This window comes from Dasypus novemcinctus, chromosome 26 (assembly GCF_030445035.2).
Source record: "Dasypus novemcinctus isolate mDasNov1 chromosome 26, mDasNov1.1.hap2, whole genome shotgun sequence".
NCBI classification, from domain to species: Eukaryota; Metazoa; Chordata; class Mammalia; order Cingulata; family Dasypodidae; genus Dasypus; species Dasypus novemcinctus.
Genome location: NC_080698.1, coordinates 49,392,674 through 49,411,370, shown reverse-complemented (window position 1 = coordinate 49,411,370; position 18,697 = coordinate 49,392,674). Strand labels below are relative to the sequence as shown.

Below are 18,697 nucleotides of genomic sequence, written 5' to 3'. Positions count from 1 at the left end.
TATCTATGTTACCACAATAAAAAATTTTTAAAAAGCAAAACAAACTAAAAAAAACCTTCGATTCTCCTTGATATCCCTGTATCCCTGGCGATAAAAAGATTCTAGATTAGACCAGAACAGGGAGGGAAGCTTTCCCTGCTTCAGAAACAATACAGGCCTGCTTATCTCTCCGGTTTTGGTCATCTCCCACCACCTCCCACCCTTAACCTTTATTTTATGCTCTAGCAAAACTGAACTGCATCCAAGCTTCCTGCCCCTGCCGTGCTACTTCAGACCACGGGCCTCTGCTCGGGCTGTGCCTCTCGGCTGGCAAGCCCTTTTCAACTTACTTTGCCGAATTAAGTCCCACTCGTTTTGGAAAACTCTGCTTGCATGCCACCTCCTCCAGGGAGCATTCCCAGGCTTCTCAGGCTGAAATAAGTGCCCCCCCCGCCCCCCGTGCTCTCACGATCCTGTGCACTCAGTCGTAACATGTACTGTAGCTCCTGGAGATTGGCTGCTGGGTCTGCCTTCCCCACCAGGCTGCAAGTTCGTACCCACAGCTCATGCCTTGTCCACCTTTGTAACCCAGAGCCTAGCACAGGGCTGGGCACGTAGTAGGTGCACATTAAATGTGTGATGAACAGCTCCAAAGCTGGTAGTATGTCCTCCAAGGGAAGAGGGTTTAGCAGAGTCTGTTCATCTCAAAGAGAAAGGATTTGGTGTTTATAAAAAACGTGTGTGTTTGCTTTTCCTGCTTTCTTCTTTCCTCCTGAGTTTGAAGAGAGGTGGGACCTGATAATAACAGTCCTGCTGCATTAACTCACAGAATCCGGGAGATAGGACCAGCTCCCAACTCCCCTTGAACAGATAAGAAAACTGAGCCGCAGAAGAGCCACTGATCTGCCCCACAGCTCGGAAGTGGCAAGGTGGGGGTTCCAGCTCGGGTCTGTGGGACCAAACCAGCTGTTCCGTCCCCAAGGCAGGGGCCCATTCACTCTGATGCTGATTCAGAGAAGCTGTTCGAAGGCGCCTCAGCTTTCACTGATGGAGACGACGGGGTGGAGAGGATTTTTCAAAGGGCAACACAGTGTACTGTCTCTTGAAAAGTGTGCAAAGAAAGAAAGGCAGATGGAGAAGGGATTCCAGACCAAGTCCAATGCGGGCGGTAGTTTGTCCCGGGGGTGGGGGAGGCGGATGGGGGAAGGCAGGGGGTGGCGGGAGGTGGCTGCGAGTGGCCCCACAGGCCGTGCCCTGTGTCCCACACGCCCTATTGGAACACGGGCACAGGGTCACCCCAAACTGCCTTTGCCTCCTCCATCGCTGCCCCCACTTTGTCCCCCTGAGCCGGCGCTTGTCACAATGAGGGTGAGCAAGGGAATGACGTCCCCTCCCCACCCCCACACTTCCTCTGGGCCTCTCCCACTTCCCGCCTCCCCCTCCTCCCCATCTCTCGGTTTCCATGACAGCGTCTAGCAATGTGGCCTCTCCTTTGAAATGCTGGCAGGGACGCTGAGTGGGAGCCATCGAGACGCAGGCCTGGGGTCCAAGGGAAGAGAGCTCTGGTCTTCTGAGTGCCTCCTCTGTGGGGGCCCCACCTAAGGCTTTACGTCTGTCACCTCCCTTACTCTTCACCCCAACCTGGCGATGAGACCATTAGGATTCCATTTTACAGATAAGGAGACTGAGGCACAGAGAGGGCAAGAAACATGCCCCAGGTCACACAGCAGTAGGCAGCAGCACCAGGATTCTCGCTCAGGCTCCTCTGTGGTCCCAAGCCCAGGCCTTTGACCACGAGATGACACTGCCTCTTGGTGAGAAGTCAGTAGTAGTTCACGCTCTTGGGTGCATCTGGAGCCTGCGGAATGGGGTTGGTGAATGCCATTGCTCTGAGGTGCTGTGAAGGTTTAAATAAAGTGGGGAAAGCCCAGGCTCCTCAGCCAAGGGGTCTGCTCCTTCCATTTCCAAATGGAAAAACCCCAACCTCCAGTGTACCTGGATGGAGGGTGCCCCGATCTGCAGGGAACAGCCCGAACTCGGGGCAGCCCTTGACACCGAGTTCCCCGACCCCGCACTCCTGCGCCCCTAACAACAGCGATAGCTGCCCCTTGCTGAGCGTCTACTTGCACCCGGAGCCCTGCCAGGACTCTGCCAACGCCCCGGGGGAGACGCGCTGTTTTCCTCTTGCTAGGGCCAGGAAGCCCTTCCGCACCGGCACCACCCCAGGTAAACACCCCTGGAGCAGAGGAGGCGGCGCTTGCATCCTCCAGAGCGGCTGGGGAGGGGCTGTCAGTTCTACCTTCCAAACAGATCTGGGAGCTGAGCCCTTCTCGGCGCCTCCTGGTTCTGGGCCCAGGCCACCACTGTCCCGTTTGAATATCGCGTGAGCTTCCTACCGGGTCCCTCCGCTTCCACCCTTCCCTCCCCTGGGCCCGCCGTCCACACCCCGGCCCCACACTGCTTTCCACTGCACGCTCCATCGCGGCGTCAGAGGGTCAGACCCTGCGATGGTGCCACCGTGCCTTTGAACACATGCTGAGACCTCCCAGCAGCCTGCAAGGCCCTTAAGCCTGGCCCCGGGACGTCTACGCCCACCCCTCCCGGGCCCCTCGCCCTTCCCCGAACATGCTAAACCACTTCCCGGCCAGCGCCTTGGCTGCTCCCGCAGCTCAGAATGCTTTTCCCGCACGCAGTGTCTGCCTCAATTCCTCCCTTAATTCAAGATCCGCTCTCTGTCAAAGACCCCCCACACACACACGTATCCTTTACTGGTCTCCAGCACCACGTGGTATGGTCGTTTGATGATTTAGGTCTTGCCCGTCCCTCTAGGATCTTCCCTCTTGTTCACTGCTGTACCTCCAGCGCCCAGAACAGCTCCTGACACCCAGTGGGCCCTCAGTCAATCCTTGTTGCGTGAATAAATGGGCACCAAGCTGTGGGCCCCAGCCTCCTCCTGCAGAAGGCCGAGCAGGCGGCTCATCACCCGGGGCTGGTGGGTGGGCCCGCGACGGGCTCTCACCCACAGGCAGTCCCCCTGGGCCAACGGGCCGTGGCGCCCTGGACACTGGCTAACCGAACTAACAGGACGCCCTCTTGAAAGGCCGCCTGGGACACAATGGGTAGGGGATAGAAACCCCGCCCCCGGAAGTTAATCAATTAGCAAGCACAGGCTGGGAGGTCAGGAGGGGGCCTACGGGCTCCCCGGGGCAGGAATCCCGGTTTGCTTTGTCCGCAGAGCATCTCAAGGGCCTGGAGCAGGGCGTGGAGCATGGTGGGTGCTGGATAAACATCTGCAGAACGAATGAGAGGTAGAATGGGAGCAGAGAACAGTTCAGTGGTGTAGACAAGGACAGCAGAAGCCAGGAAAGCAGCAACCGAGTGGCCACGCTCTCCCAGCGCCGGCCAGGGAAGTGGTGGACGCTGCTGAGGACGGCAGGGCGGGAGAAGAGGCCGCTAGTATCACCACGGACCCCAGTGACCGTCCAGTTCCCTGCGGGGTCTGGCAGTGTGGCGGTGACATTGTTTTCTATCTTCCTCGTGTCCCCCAATACCCAGTCAATAGAAGCCATTATCCAAGGCTGAACTGAGCGAGGCTGTATTTTCTCTTGGCAACTCCAAAGAACCTGCCAGCAGTTAAGCCTTCCAGCTTTGTGAGATGCAATTCACATGCCAGTTAAAAGCCGCCCGCTTTAAGCGCACGGCGCGATGGCACCGTGGGGTTTTGCTAGGCAGAGATGGCGGGAGGGCACGGCGGGCAGCGAAGTCACGCTGCCGAGGAAGGGGAAGGGCCAGCGGTCCAGCATGGATGGGCACAAGCGGGGCTACGGGGGGCGAAGCGTGTGCAGCCGGCGGCAAGGAGCCAGCCAAGCCCGGCGGCCAGGCTGGATCTCATCTAGGAGGCCCCGGAAGCCGCACGCGGCGGCTGCAGCAGTCAGGACGCGTGGGCCCTGGTGTCTGCTGCCCGCTGCGCGGCCCTGCCCCGGTGGCCTCTCCCAGTCCCCTGGGCCTCTAACACGCCTCACGTGGCTCAGGCGAGGCTGCGAATCCTGGGGTCCGCGTTTCAGCGGTGGGACCCGCGGGCTCTCGGAGCGCCCATCTCACCCTCTAAAATGGGCTCATAACAGATCTCATCTCTCAAGGCGGCTGAGAGGATGAAGTGAGGCCCAAAACGCAAAGCTGCTGCCCGACACACAGCAGCTGATGGGTAAATGGCAGGCCTGACGACGCCTGGGAGATCTGGGAGGGCAATGTGGGAAATAAACACATAGAAGTCGGGATCTGCCCTGAGCTGCAGCGTTCCCAAAGTACCCTCTGGAGCACAGACAGACACACAGCTCCGCATCCGGGCCAAACGGGGATAAAATGCATTCGTCAGAAGAATGCTTGAATTGAGGTTTTTCCTAGCAACAGGAATGCAGGGAGAGCCCTCGGGGTTCAGAAGCGAGGCCGCCTTACGGCTCTCGGCGCCGTCAGGGCCACGCGTCAGCTGCAAACCCTCCACGACCAAGTCCCCTAACTCACTCAGTGTTTGTGTTTCAGTCCACAGAGCTGCATGTTCATTTGATTGTCTGTCCCTATTTGCTTATGTTTTTTTTTTTCCTGCCTCTAGCAGAGAGAAAAAAATAAGTCTCTCGGTGTCGGTGAGCACTCCACACCGGAAAGCCAAGGATTAGTTTTGTGGCTTTTCTTCCTGTGATGTGGTCTGGAGGTGGGGGAAAAGGCCCAGAGCCTGGCACCTAGAGACACCCGCTTTGTACTTAGAGGAGGGAACCGACGGACAAATGCAAGCTGACGCAGCAAGCGAAGAATCGGGTTCACCAGACGCTGAGCAGTTTCCAAAATGGTCCCAGGCAATCAGGATCATTTCTTGAGTGGTTTCGTAGCACAGCAAAAAGGGGTCAGAGGACCTCAGTTCACATCCCAGCCTCACCGCTTATTTGCTGTGGGACCTTGGGCAAGTCACTTAACCTCTCTGAGCCTCCCTTAGTGCCGTCCTTCCCCCAATCTGAGAACGTCCCATCCCGCTTTACTGTTGTTCACACCTAACGTCTGTCTTCTCCGCCACCTGTAATCTGTAAAGGCAGAGCCTGCGGCCTCCCCACACACAGGGGGCGCGCAGGCCGCGAAACAGATCCCGACTCCTGGCTCGTCCGGCTGGGGCTGGGCCAGCGGGATGCAGTTCCACTCCCAGAACTCCGCTGAGAACCTGTCCACCTGCAGGCTGGCGGCCGAAAGGCCCCTCTGCATCTGACCCCGGAATGAACCGCAAGCCCCTTCCTGTTTGTGGCCCGACTCGAGGACTCACTAAAGGAGCCAGAGTCAAGCGAATGGGTTCGATCAAGTGGAGAAGTTATAACTCTTTGGCTACAACAAGAACAGGAAGGGGAATTCTATTTGGATCCAGCTATCAGAGCACACAACCCACTCTGTGTCTGGAGCTCCAACGGGCAGAGAAAAGGTGAGGGCGGAGGAGGAAATAGCTTATCTTTGTGTGCAAGAAGATTTTTAGGGGAAAAAAAATGCCATAAATGTCCATCTCTCAAGGAGTTTGCCCTCTGGTAGTGAGAAGAGACAGGTACCCCAGGTTCTGTCCGTTACCCAAACTCCATCGAGCCAGAGAACCCCGGCCCGTCTAGGGGAATCGGGGAGCAAATAAAAGGAAGACTCCCTTCAACAGATTCCTTCCTTCTTCGTTCCCCCTTGACATCTACTTTCCTTTTCTTCATACAAAACACGCCCGATGGCCCCCTCTGACCTTGGCTGCCCTCATGGCTCTCTGTGAACCTCCTCCCTCGTGCCCTACAAGGCGGCCACTCGCTCTTCCTGGAACAAGCTCCTTGCCACCTCCGACCTCTGCTCAAGCGGCCCCACCTGCCGCGCCTCCGCATCGCTACCCGTGGATACCCTGGATTTCAAAGCCAGGCTCACGTTCAGTTCTTCATTCACTCACTTATTTGTTCACTCATTCATTCAACACGAATTTCCTGAGGGCTTACTCTGTGTCTGGCAACGGGAACCAGGTATCTGACGGACAGCCAGCCACAGCCCACGCACTCAAGCTGCTCACAGTAAGACAAGGGAGACAGATGCTGCAATAAGGAAAAAACACGCGTGTGGGAGACGGAAGTCCAGGGGGCGGTGTGAGTCCGGAGAAAGACTAATTCAGTCTGGAGGAGGGAAGGATGTTCAGGGAAGACTTCCTGGAAGAGGAGACTCTAACCTGAAAACTGAGGTAAAAGGGGGCAAAGGTGCATATCAGTATATAATTATAGGTAGTGACCTGGTCATAAGAATAGCGGCCATCCACTGAGCGCTACCAGGAACCAGGACTGGGACACATTAACTCCACTAATCCCAACAACCTTCCGGGAATGGGTACTATTTTTCCTTTTTTTAGGAGGTACCGGGATTGAACCCAGGACCTCATACCTGGGAGGCAGGCACTCAACCACTGAGCTGTATCTGTTCGCCGTGTGCTATTATTTTATAGGAATTTGAGTCACAGAGCAGTTAAGAACTTGCTCCTCGCCACACAGCTGGGAAGTGGCAGGGCTGGGGTCCCAAAGCAGAGCAGCTGCTGACTCCAAGCCTCTGACCACGTGCTGTGCCCTCTCGGTACCAGTGGAATTCTGGCCCTTCCTCTTTTCACTTAACACATTCATCACTCGTCTTCCCAAATAGTACAGCTCAGGTTTCATTCCACTCAGCGGCTGGAGAGGATGTCACTGGATTTCAAGCAGGGAAATGAAATGATCAGATATGTTATGGGGACGGGAACGGGCTGCCTGGGGGTCAGGAAGCTGGGGCTGGGGGTCCAGGGCAGAGAGATGCGGCTCGGGCTGGGATGGGGAAGGTGCAAAGGGGGCTCCAGAACTCGACAGAGCCGGCCAATGCCGTGGAGAGCCAGGGCAGCGGGGGACAGCAACAGACACCTCTAAGGGGAAGGTGGAGTGGGGAGAAGGGGGAAAGGGGTGTCTCTGAATCCCCCAGCCTTACAGGGTGGCCCACAGACCCCAGCATCTTTTCCCATCAGCCCCTGCCTCAGCCTCGCACGTTCCGATTCTCTCCAGGCACACACACCGAGCCGGCACCCCCGACTAAGCGTGAGTGGTCATCGGCGTCAGTTCCACTGCGATGCGTAGATGCAGTGCCTGTGGAATTCTTAATTCTTTGAATAATCTTTACCCAGAAGGATTGCATCTATTCAACCTAAAGTACAAAAAAAAGAAATCTAAACCAAAAGACACGAGTTGCCCAGGAGTGCAGCTTGAACGCTGCCCTCCTCTAATGCCGTGCCTGAGCCCCGTCAAATCCCCCTGCACCTGCTCCAACACCGTCTCCACCCGTCCACCCCTCGCCATCACCACCACCCCCTGCCCCAAGGGGTCATCCTCTCTCACTGGCCTCCCCCGGTCCCGCTCTAGCCTAAGTTAGTGGGTGTCTCTAACCTCAGTGTTCTCGTCTCTAAAATGGACGCACTACTACTTATCCTGCAGGGCCGACGAGAAGCCCAGGTGACATAAGGAACGGGAGGCCCTCGGCCCGGAGTGCTTGCTCAGTAGACGGCAGTTCCTTTCTGCTTTCGGGGGGCATCAGGGAGGGCGGGGACCCTCTTATCTCACCCCCGCAGGGCCCCTGGACCCCCAGTCTCCCCTCCCCTGGGTGGATGGCGGGACGTACTACAGGAAGCAGGCGGGGAGAGCTCCGCCTCGCCCCCGACGCTCTTAGGAGCCAGTGGTCGGCAGCTAGCGAGTCCTGCTCCGCCCTCTCCCAGGAAGCCAAAGGGGTCCCCTGGCCAGGCTCAGCCGGCCGCTCCGGTGGGGGACCCTCCGCTGGGGAGACCCGCCCAGCTCCCGCCTCAGGAAGCCATGTGTCCCCACCCCCTCCTCTCAGTAACTAGGGCGATGTTTTGTTCTTGGGCGGCCTCACTTTTTTTGGTCTTCGTCCCCAATTCAATCAACAGTCGGGCTGGGAAAGGGAGCAACATTTACGGGGCCTCTTCCGTCTCCTCAACAGGACTGTCCAGTGGAGGAAGCCCTGTCCTACGTCCCGACTTGTTAATGGAGCTGCTCAGGACTGGGCAAGCCCTGGGCGAGGCTCTGTGAGTCAATCAACAAACGGCTGACAAACATCTGCCCAACTCTTGAGCCAACAGTGAGAGGAACGCATCCAGCCCACTGTTCCTCACTACTTTCAAAATGCCTAAAAAGGCACTCGGTTCAAAGGTCTGTGCATGCTGGCAGGGGCCAGGCCCTGCGTTAGGCACGCAGGCACCACCTCGGGGCTCTTTGCTGCCATTTACATGCTCAAGACACGCCGTCACCTTTAGAGGTCTAGCTGTCACCCCGTTTGCTTCATTCAATGAGCTTTCACCGAACGAAGGCACTGCGGGACGAGCAGGGAACCAACCCGACTGCAGCCCTGCACTCCCGGAGCTGACCTCTGGTGGGGGCTTTGGAGGAAATTAAATTAAATGAACCGTGGCTGGCAGGGAGAGGCAAACTTGAAACAGAGTGGCCGGGAAGGGGTCTCTGAGGAGGGGTCGTTCGGGAGCTGCAGGATGAGATGGCATCAGCCACTGCAAGATCAGGGGGAAGAGGCTTTCAGTGCTGCTGTGAGATGGCTATTACTTGGATTCCCCTTTTACAGATGAGGAAACTGAGGCTGGGGATGTTAAAATGCTTCCCCTGAAGCTGAAGGGGCATCTACGAGTGCATCTGGATGTGAGTCTACGTGCAGAATCCGAAACCCCAACTCTCGCTATCAAACCGACTCGCCCCTGTGTTCTAGCACTTTTTAAAAGGAGCTTCAGCAGAGTGAAATGCAGCCACCCTCAGGGGGCTTCCAGTCTAATTTGGGAGAAAACAACTTTACACAGAAAACACTAATAACACAAAGCAGATCAAAAATGGAAGGGTGGTTCTTGACCTTAATGTACAGGATTAATGCAATAATAAAAAAAAAACAAGCAAAACCTGGGGGATTTGTTTTGAAGTATGACAAATTATTCCAAATTTCTTGGGTGGAAATCCAGGAATGAATATATATATATATATATATATATATATATATATATATAACACTTATTATTTACCAGACTCTGTTCTAAATGATTTTCAAATATTAATTTCAAATATTAATATCCTTATAGAGTTAATATATAATGGGGTGCAGGGTTTCTGCTTGGGGTGACGGGGCTATTCTAGACATGGAAGGGGATGAGGGCATCACAACCTTGCGAATGTGATTAATCCCACTGAACTGTACACTTGGGAGGGGTCGAGACGGGAAAGTTCATGTTGTATGCATGTTTTCACCACTTAACAAAAAGAGGAGACAGACTCATGACAATGAAATACGATACATGATCCTGGACTGGATCGAAAAATGGAGGACAGAATGCCTCCAAAGCCATTATTGGGACATATGAAAAAATTGAAATATAAACTATAAGCTTTGTATCAATATTAAATTCCATGAACTTGATATTTGCAAGTGAATATCCTGGTTCTTAGGAAATAGACATGAAGTGTTATTCAAGGAGCATGACGTATATATAACCTACTCAAATGTTTAGAAAACAGGCAGAAAAACTGATGGATGGACATACAGATAGATGGACAGACAGACAGATAGGCATGGCAATGTGGCAAAATGTTAAGCTGGTGGATCTGGGTATGGGGAGTAGGTTGGAGTTCTCTTTAAGGATTTTATATTATTTTTGCAACTGCCCTGTACATTTGCAAGTATTTCAAAGTGAAACATTTATAAAAAAGGACAAATAGGAATCCTTTCAAACTTCATGTAATCTTCACAACAATCCAATTAGAGAACATAGCACTGACCCCGCGCCACAAATGAGGAAACCCAGGAAATAAAGGCTGAGGCCCTTGCCCGGGACACACATGGGAAAGTAGTGGAGCCGGAATCCGAGCCTCCATCTTTTGGCTCTGGGACCTGTGCTCTTAACCGTAAACTGAATTTATGAATCTAATTTAGAAAATGGAATTTATATACAAAATTACATTTTTGTCCCTTTGCCTATCTCTGCCTCACATGAATTGGTTTGGAGAATGAGATTAGGATGTTCTGATTTAAATGCAGATGACATGGTCCTCCCCACCCCAAAATCTACACTGGGGAGCCCCAGAGGGGCACCGCAAAGGGCTAGACTGTCCTTCTCCAGGGAGGCTGGAACTGAGAGGTAGCCTGCCCTACACGTGGTAAGACCTCGGGGCCAGAGGAAAGAAAAGATGTTGAGGTGGGCTCAGGATCCACAGTCCCATCGGCAGATGCACCCAGATGGCAGGTGCCGGCGGGACCTGGGCCTCCCATGGGTCCAAGGTGAGGGGCCGTAGGGTTTCTAGACCTTGTGAGGGCTAGTGCTCCTCTCCACGAACAGAGTCAAGCCAGGTAGTGCATGAGTGAAGCTCTCCTGAAAGAGTAAACTGAGTGAAGCACGGGGAGGCGATGCCTTGGCCAGCTAGCCGCTATGAATGCAGTGATCCCGGCAGCGTGGCACAGTGTGCTAAGGGCTTTTGTACGCGGGAGCTGGGGCCTGGGGCCCGTGTGGGAGGCTCCCTCGCCCTCCGGCCGCCGGCTGACCTTGGCCAGTGGGGGGGCAGGAAGAGAGGGAGGGTGGACGTTTCTCCCCAGCCTTGCTCCCGGCCAGCTCTCCGAGGGTCGGCTGCCCTCCCTACCTGCATCTCTCTCTCCAGGTTTGCAGAATTCCCTGGCCCCCGCAGGTAGAGAGCCACTCCACTCCACTGCTGATACCCCCAGGACGCTGCGCCCCACAATGGTCTCCCCAAACCCGGCAAACGTCTTTGTAAATAGCCCTTTTACTAAACTCCTCTCGGTAACCCAGTTTGAGGGTGTCATCTTCTGCCGAGACCCTGTCTGCTCTACGGGCACTGGGCGCGAGCACTCAGCCCAGAAGAGACCTGCTGCTAAGGGGAGAAAAGCCTCCGGCCATGCGCGCTGAAACCGCACCTGGGGCTGCGCGGGGCGGCTCTGCTGGTTGTCACGCATAGTAGCTGGGACTGATGCAGCAGGCACGGGGAAGGAAGGCAAGGAGAGGAGGAGGATCCGGTGAGCAGAGTGGGCACAGCTGGTTAAACAGACGGAGAGAAAATTAATTTAGATCTTTATCTTAAGCTAAACCCTGAATAGGTTGGCGAGTGATAATTTCATGTAAAAGCCAAATCCATGAAAACAATATTAACTAGAAACCCTGCTTCCCTAATCTGAACAATAGGGATTATAGTAACTAACTCAGCACATCGCGATGGGGGCTGAGGAAGCTGATCCGTGTTAGCGCAGAGCCTGGTACCTTTCAGAGGACTTCTGTCAGGGGTGTGGGTGGTGGAGGGATTGTTAGAGCAGTGAGAGGACCGTGATGGTGGATATGTGACACTAAGCTCATCCCTAGAATTTTGCAACACAAAGTAAACTCTAAAGTAAACTATGGACTTTCATTTATAACAATGTATCAATAATGATTCATCCATTGTAAAAAATGTGCCACCCTCATCCAAGATGTTCGTAATAAGGGAACCTGGCATGGGATGTGGTAATATTGAAACTTTCAGTTCTTTCTGCTCAATCTTTCTGTAAAACTTCTCTAAAAAATAAAGTCTATTAATTAAAACAAAAAAGAGAAGTGAAGAAAGATTCCTGCGGGTATTGGGGTCAGTAGGAGTGTGACCCTTACATCAAAATCTGGGGACGACACACAAACTAACGTATGGCAGAGACAGTAAACCTTTCCTACCAACTAGAGGAGGAATCATCAATGGGCTCAAGTCCCTCTATCCGTGCCTACCAGGGAAAATGATTTATGACAATAATTGTAGCCGCAAGTTTAGAAGCAGAAGGAAACTCGAGCTGAGCTCACGGCGTTGGGGTTTTACCCTGTGCTGAGCCAAGCTGGAAGAAGCTTCACTCAACCTGGAGATGGGCTCGTCCGTGGTACTCAGGGCAGACAGGCTCTCGGTCCCTGTCCACTCCTACTCGAGGTCACATGAGCTGGTGTTGGACCCTCTTATAGTTAGAAAGTTCCTTCTTGCTCACATTAAGCTGAAACCAGCTTTCCACCCCGCCCTCCACGTTAACGCCCACCCACTGGGGACCTGACTGGTGAGCCCAGGAAGAACATCATCATCTTGTGCAATCTCTTCCAGAGAACAGACGCAGTGGGAACACTGCCCACCCTACACCACCAGGCCAGCAATATCTGACCAAACAGATATGGGAAAGGAAAATCTCCAGCAAATTCACTCATGAACACAGATGAAAATCCTGAGCAAAAATGTGAGCCAATATAATCTTGAATTACAGATGCTACAGGACAACCAGGCTAGGTTTATTCCAGAAATGCAAACAAAACAAAACGTAACTCACCATATTAAGTAAAATCATTTAATTTCTCAGCAGATGAAGAAAAAGCATCCGTTAAAACTCAGCTTCCATTATGACAAAAAAGAAAAGAAACACTAAAACTGGGACTAGAAAGGGACTTCTTTAATCGGATGCAGAGTATTTACCAAAAATCTAGAGTAAACCTTATATTTATAGTCAAATGTGGACAGCCCCTTCATTAGAACTGCAAAAGTCAATACACCCATTATGACGTCTTCAATTCACTGTTGTAGTGAGATCCTAGCCAGGGAAAGGAGGCAAGGAAGCAAAGGGGAAAACAAGGAAGGAGAGGGATTGGAAAAGAAGAAATGAAACTGCACTTTGCACCTGCTATAATTGTAGACACAGGATTTCCAAAATAAATTACAAATAAAAAATTTTAAATGAGTAAAAAAGCAAGATTTGAGCAAGGTTTCTGGGCACAAAATCAATATGCAGAATGCAAACACATTTCTTCAAAAAGTAACCAACAGAGCAATAAGTTTAAATACACACACACACATATACTATTTATAATAGCACACAAAATATCAAGCATCTAGGAATATATTTAGCAAAAGATGTACAAGACCACCCAGAGAAAACTAGGAAACTGTATTCTGCAATGTTAAAGAAATACTAAATATGAAGAGAGATACCATGTTCATGGAAAACTCAATACTGCACCTTCCAGCCTTTAACAGGGGCTCTTAACCTTTTTTGTTCCACAGACCCCTTTGCCAGTCATGTGAAAACCATGGACCCCTTACTAAGTCCACACTATACTGTGTATTATTCAGTAAATATATCATACCCGCACCAACACGTCCCCATAAGAATAATGCTTTATTGAATTTCAGTTCAAGCTCATGGACCCCTGGTTAGGAACCCCAGGTCTAGCAGGCAATAGAGGGCTGAGTGGTAACAGCTGGGACTTGGGAATCAGAGCAGGGGTTCATGTTCCACCTCCAGCTGCTTCTAAAGCATGTGACTCTGGGCATTCCACAACCCCCTTTGAGTCTCAGTTCCCTCACCTGTAAAACAGGGCTGCCATTGCTGCCCAGGTGTGCAGGGTGCGTGGACGTGCGGGCACTTTGTGGAGGGCTGTGTGAACTCGTGTGTGATGGGCTGGAGCGGCAGGCGATCTTGCAGCTAGTGCACTGCTGGCGTGTGGACCCACTGCACGTAGGACTTTGAATGGAGTTACTTCAGGTAAGGTGTGGCCCACCTCAACCAGGATGGGTCTTAATCCTACAATGGCGTTTTTTATAGGTGGAATGAAATCCAGGCAGGGAGAGAGGGAGCCACAGGAAACGAGAAGCTGAAATGGAACCTGCGAGAGAAGGAAGAGACGAGGAGACACCAAGTGCCTTGCCTGGTGAGAAAGGAACCAAGGATCACTGGCAGCCGGCCCTGAATGACACAGTCTTCTGGGAAAAAGCGACACCTTGATCTGGGCATTTTCCCAACCCGAAAACCAGGAGCAAATTTCCATTAAGCCTACCCATTGCATGAGATCTGCTTTAAGCAGCCTAGCAAACTAAAACCACCCAGCATTCTTACCACTAGTGTTACTGATCCGAGTTTGGTCTAAGAGTGGGAAAAATGTCTTCTCTCCCAGATTACCAGAAGCCAGCTCTGTCCTTGCTTCTGTCCCTAATTTGCCATCAAGGGCATTGCATTCCCTCACTCTATCCTGACAACAACCTGTAAATTGGGTGCTATATTAGTCCCATTGTAGAGATGAGAAAGCTGAGGCTCATTTAAGCAACTTGTCTTTCACATATTCATGAACTCATTAGGCATTCATGAGTACCTGCTATGTGCTAGGAATATCCTGGCAAAGGAGATAAACATGGTCCTTGCTGTATTAGAGCTGACATTCTAGTGCGGGGAGACAGGCAAAAAAAAAAAAATCATACCCATGGGTTCACAGCTAACAAGCTGGCAGAGGCAAGATCCAAACTCAGGTGTGCTGGACGCCAGAGTCCACGCTCCCAACCACAACCTGGAGGTGCCTCCTCCACCTCTTCCACCCCACCCTCTCTGCTGTGATGCAACCGTTTCTATCATGCAGTCTGCTAGCAGCACCAAGTTTCAATGGGTCTCACCATGCAAGCTGCCGCACCAATTGAGAGCCGTCAGCATCTGCCCCAAGGCAGAGGATTCTGGGTATGTGATCACTGGAGAATTATGACCCAGAGGATGAAGGCAGAAATGAGCCCCCTCCCACCCAGCCTCTGACAGTATCAGCGGCATTGTTCCTGAGAGTGTGTGTCTGAGTCCTCTGTCACCATTAATGGCAGAAGTGAGTCACTTATAAATGAGATACGACAGCTTTATTACAATTACATCCCTGGTCTCAGAAATACTCAGCATCACTGTGAACGGGAAGGCAGCAGGTGACTGGGGCTTGAATAATCCTGGGTCAGGTATGTCTTTTTGGATAAAATGCCTTGGATCGGGATCACTTATGGTTAATGCCTGGCCTGAATGCTAATGAGAGTGACTTACAATTGCATGTAATTCACTGCCATTTATATCATCTGCTTTTCTTCTTCTTTTTTCCTGCTCTTCCATCCTGGCATTAATCCTGAGATACAGGTTGACAAAGATGATCAAAGGCCATTCCGCAGATGAGGAAACTGATGCCTGAGGTCACTGAGCTCTAAGGGCCAGAGCTGGGACTTGAACCCTGAACATGTGTCCTCCTGAGCATGTGTTTCTTTTTTAAGTCCACTATGAGGGCTTTCTGGGGATGAACAAAGTTCAGCCTTCAGGATGTGTCCTCCCCACCTGAAAGCTGGTGCACAAAACACAGCATTGAAGGCTGCCTTGCTGGGGACAGAGCAGCTATGGGCAGGCTGTGAATGAACTTCACCCCAAGTCCTCTGCCATCCCGTGACCATCAAGAGGCCCGCAAGGGTCTCTTGGGGATCCCAGAATTGACTGAACAGTGGGAACCTCGGTGGCTAAACGTGGCTTTCTCCAGTCCACACAACACGGAGTTTCATAGAACAAACCAGGTCTCCGGGTGCTAGTGTCGGCCCACCCTGGCCCACCCACCTACTCGAAAACTGTCCCAAATTCATGCTCCTCAGAATGAAGGCAGAACTTGAAGTCTGAGCTGCAGCACAAAGGAGCGAGGTTAGCCACAGAACAACAGCATGATAATGCCCAGCATTTGCTGAGTACCTAAAAGAGTGCCAACAGTTTAAATAAAGTCTACACTGAGACTTCAGGGTTTAGGCTATTTAAAGTGTGAGACTCCATCAAGACTTCTGGGACACAGTTTATATTGAAAGCTAGATCTGTCTGGTTGGAATAAATGTTTCCGCTTTACAGATGAGAAAGCAAGAGGCTCGAAGAGGTTGAACAGATTCTTGCACGTGGCTGAGATGGGATAAAAACACTAGACCTATTTCACTTTAATAACAGCAGTAATCAAAACTAACACTTAAACAGCACTTTCATGTACTGCACAACACCATTTTAAATGCTTTTTGCATGTGAAACCTTTCAATTCTCTCTCCAGTCCAATGAGAATGGTGCTACAAATACCTCCAGTCTATTAATGGGGCAACTGAGGAACAGAGAGGTATAGGAACCTTCCAAGGCCACAGAGCCCATAGGCGACAGAGCTGTGATTTGAACCCAAGCAAGTCAGGTCCGGAATTCACACTTTTAACCTCTCCGCGATTCCAACTCTGCCAAGGCTGCATTAGACACTCCTTGATTGTGAAAAGGAAAGTACAAACAATGACCTCTGAACGTCTACGGGGAGGAGTCTAGGATACAAGCAAGCTCCCGCTCTTTTGAACCTTTGGCTGAAGGCTGGGAGAAACCACTCCCAGGCTCCTTCCCACTGCAGGGGTCCTTGGAGGGCAGCCTCCTCCCAGCTCTGAAATCATGACTAGGCAGAGCCTGGCCATCGCTGCCTTCACAGGATCCCCTGTCACCCTGGAGAAAGGTACCCTGCGCTCCCCACAGACTTCCCTCTCCATCAGGGGACACGCCTCTTGAGAGCGCCAGGCAGCGTCGGGCTGGCGCGTGAAGTTTCAGCAAGCCCTGAATCATAGCCGGGTGTTGACGTGGAGTTGCCAGGCATTCTTGGGAGTGATTGCTCATGCAGCATCTCCTGCAGGATGCCCAGCAGAGAGAAAGGACAGCAGGACAGGGGCTTCAGGGACCCTGTCACCTAGTGTCCCTCTATTCTTCACCTTTGCTGCTGCCAGCCACAAACACGGAGGGACCTAAGGTCCCACCTGCAGCCTTGAGTTTCATTAATAAGCCGGAAGGAGTCAGGCAAGGCTGGTGTTCAAATCCCAGCTCTGCCCAGAAGAGCTGGGCAACCTCAGGTATGTTTCTTAATCTCTCTGGGCTCCAACAGACTAGCTGTTCAATGGGGGTCCTAATAGTGGTACCTACCTTACCGGCTGCTGTGAGAATTAAATGGGGGTAATGCATCGGATTGTGCCACCCCCTTTTCCTTTCCCTCTTCCTGGCCTCCGTTGGCTCCCAGCTGCCTCCAGGATAAAAGCCAAGAGTGGGGAGTTCAAGCCCCTGCCCATCAGACCCCAACTCCTCTTACCTTCCTGCTCTGCAGACACACCCATTTGTGCTCCAATCACCCGGACCCACCTCCCGGCACCGGAGTTCCCCAAGCGCTCTCTGCTACCGCAGGTCTCGCAGCACTGTGCCCGCACGTCGGGCTCCAGATCTGCGGGGCGGCCGCCTGCCGGAGGACCGCGAGCTACCCCGAGCATCTCTGCTCTCCTTCCCACTGCAAGAACGGTTCGGGGTGGGGTCTTGGAGAAGGGGTTTACCCAGAAAGGGAAAGGTGGCGTCCAGGAAGAACTGCTGCGCTCCAGCTCCTGTTCCCGACCTCCCGGGTTCCTTCCAGAAAATCCTAAAGCAACTTCCAGAATTTGGTCCCTTCTCACCCTGGCTCGGAAAGCGCAGCCCTGATGCGTTTCTGCCCCCACCACCCACTCGGCAGGCTTAATCTCCACCCACGTTCCCCGCAGGGTCCTCGGATTCGAAGGGGAGGAGTTGGTGCGTGCGTCCCGGGCTGCGACCCGGGCTGCGGGAAGCGGGCGCGAGGTGCTCCTGCCGCTTCCCACATGCTGACGCTGAGCTTGGGGGTTCGTCAGCGCCGACTCGGGCCCCGAACCCTGACTCTCCCCTTACTCGTCAGTACCCAATTACTCTCCAAGCCTCAATTTCCTCCTCTGCAAAATGGGTTGAGCGATGCCCGGTTCACAGAGTTACGGGGAGAATTTTAAAAGATACTGGATGCCCAGCGCCTGGCACAGAGCGCGCGCTCACCACATGGGCTGGGCCTCGGGTGAGCATTCGACCCAGACCCGGGGGCAGCTCTGGGACACCCGGAGGCTCGCCGTCTCCCCCTGAGAGGGAGCCCGGAGGCAGGTGCCCGGGGCGCGCGCCCCGGAAGAGCCTGGTAAAGCCACAGGTGTGAGCGCGCCAGGGCGCTGGGGCCAGAACGGCGAGCACGGGGAGCGGTGCAGCGCGCCGCGCGATGGGCCCCCGGGGTCCCCGCCGCCCCGCGCGGAGAACGAGAGCCGAGCACCTGCCGGCGCAGCCCGCGCCCCGCGCCCCGCGCCCCGCGCCCCGCGCCCCGCGCCCCGCGCCCCGCGCCCCGCGCCCCGCGCCCCGCCCGCGCCGACTCACCAGCGCTGGGTCTCGGGAAAGTTTGCCGGCGCGGCGGCGGCCAGGCTGCTCCGTGTGCGCGGCGGGGCCGACTGGGGCGCGGAGGAGCCGCCGCGGGAGGCGGGAGCCGGGAGGAGGAGCCGCGCGGGGGGCGGGCGGGGGCGCCGCGGGCCTGCCGCGTCCACACCTCCCGCGCCCGGCTCCGAGCGCCGCTCCGGCCGGCAGGGGGAGCTCCCCGCAGCTCCCCGCAGCTCCCGCCCCCGGGCCCGAGCTGCTCCCGCCGGGTCCCCCCAGCGCGGGGCTCTGGGCGGTGGGGGCGGCTCCTGGGGTTTGGAGAGGGAGTGAAAGCAGGCTCGGAACGAGGGTGACAGCGCCCCCCCACACACACGCACACTCGACCCCTGCTCACGCGCGCACACCTGAGGGCACGCAGACCAGTCGGCAGAGAAAGATACGTCAAGATAAAGAGCGGAGATAGAAATAGACATGAGTCAGTGTTTGGCTAAGTCAGCCAGAGCCCGACGGAGAGACAAAAACAGGCAGAAATACCACCCTCCCCGCCGTCCTGCTAAGACAGGCCGAAACAGGAAAAGACAGAAAAAGTAAGAGGTAGAGAGGTAAGACCGCCAGGCAGGGTCCTCGGCCCTGG

At 53.8% G+C, this 18,697-nt stretch overlaps 1 protein-coding gene across 3 annotated transcripts in view; it reads right to left on the bottom strand.

The window, feature by feature from the left end:
* The window catches only part of HRH1 (histamine receptor H1), a 98,782-nt gene extending 80,615 nt beyond the window's left edge, over positions 1–18,167 (bottom strand). The window contains exon 1 of one of the 3 annotated variants that reach the window (XM_004466354.4): positions 18,070–18,167. The gene's annotated coding sequence lies outside the window, so the exon portion shown is untranslated. The remainder of the gene's footprint in view (positions 1–18,069) is intronic. The other 2 variants (XM_071212226.1, XM_058288958.2) reach the window with 2 other exon arrangements.
* Between the last annotated feature and the right edge of the window lie 530 nt (positions 18,168–18,697).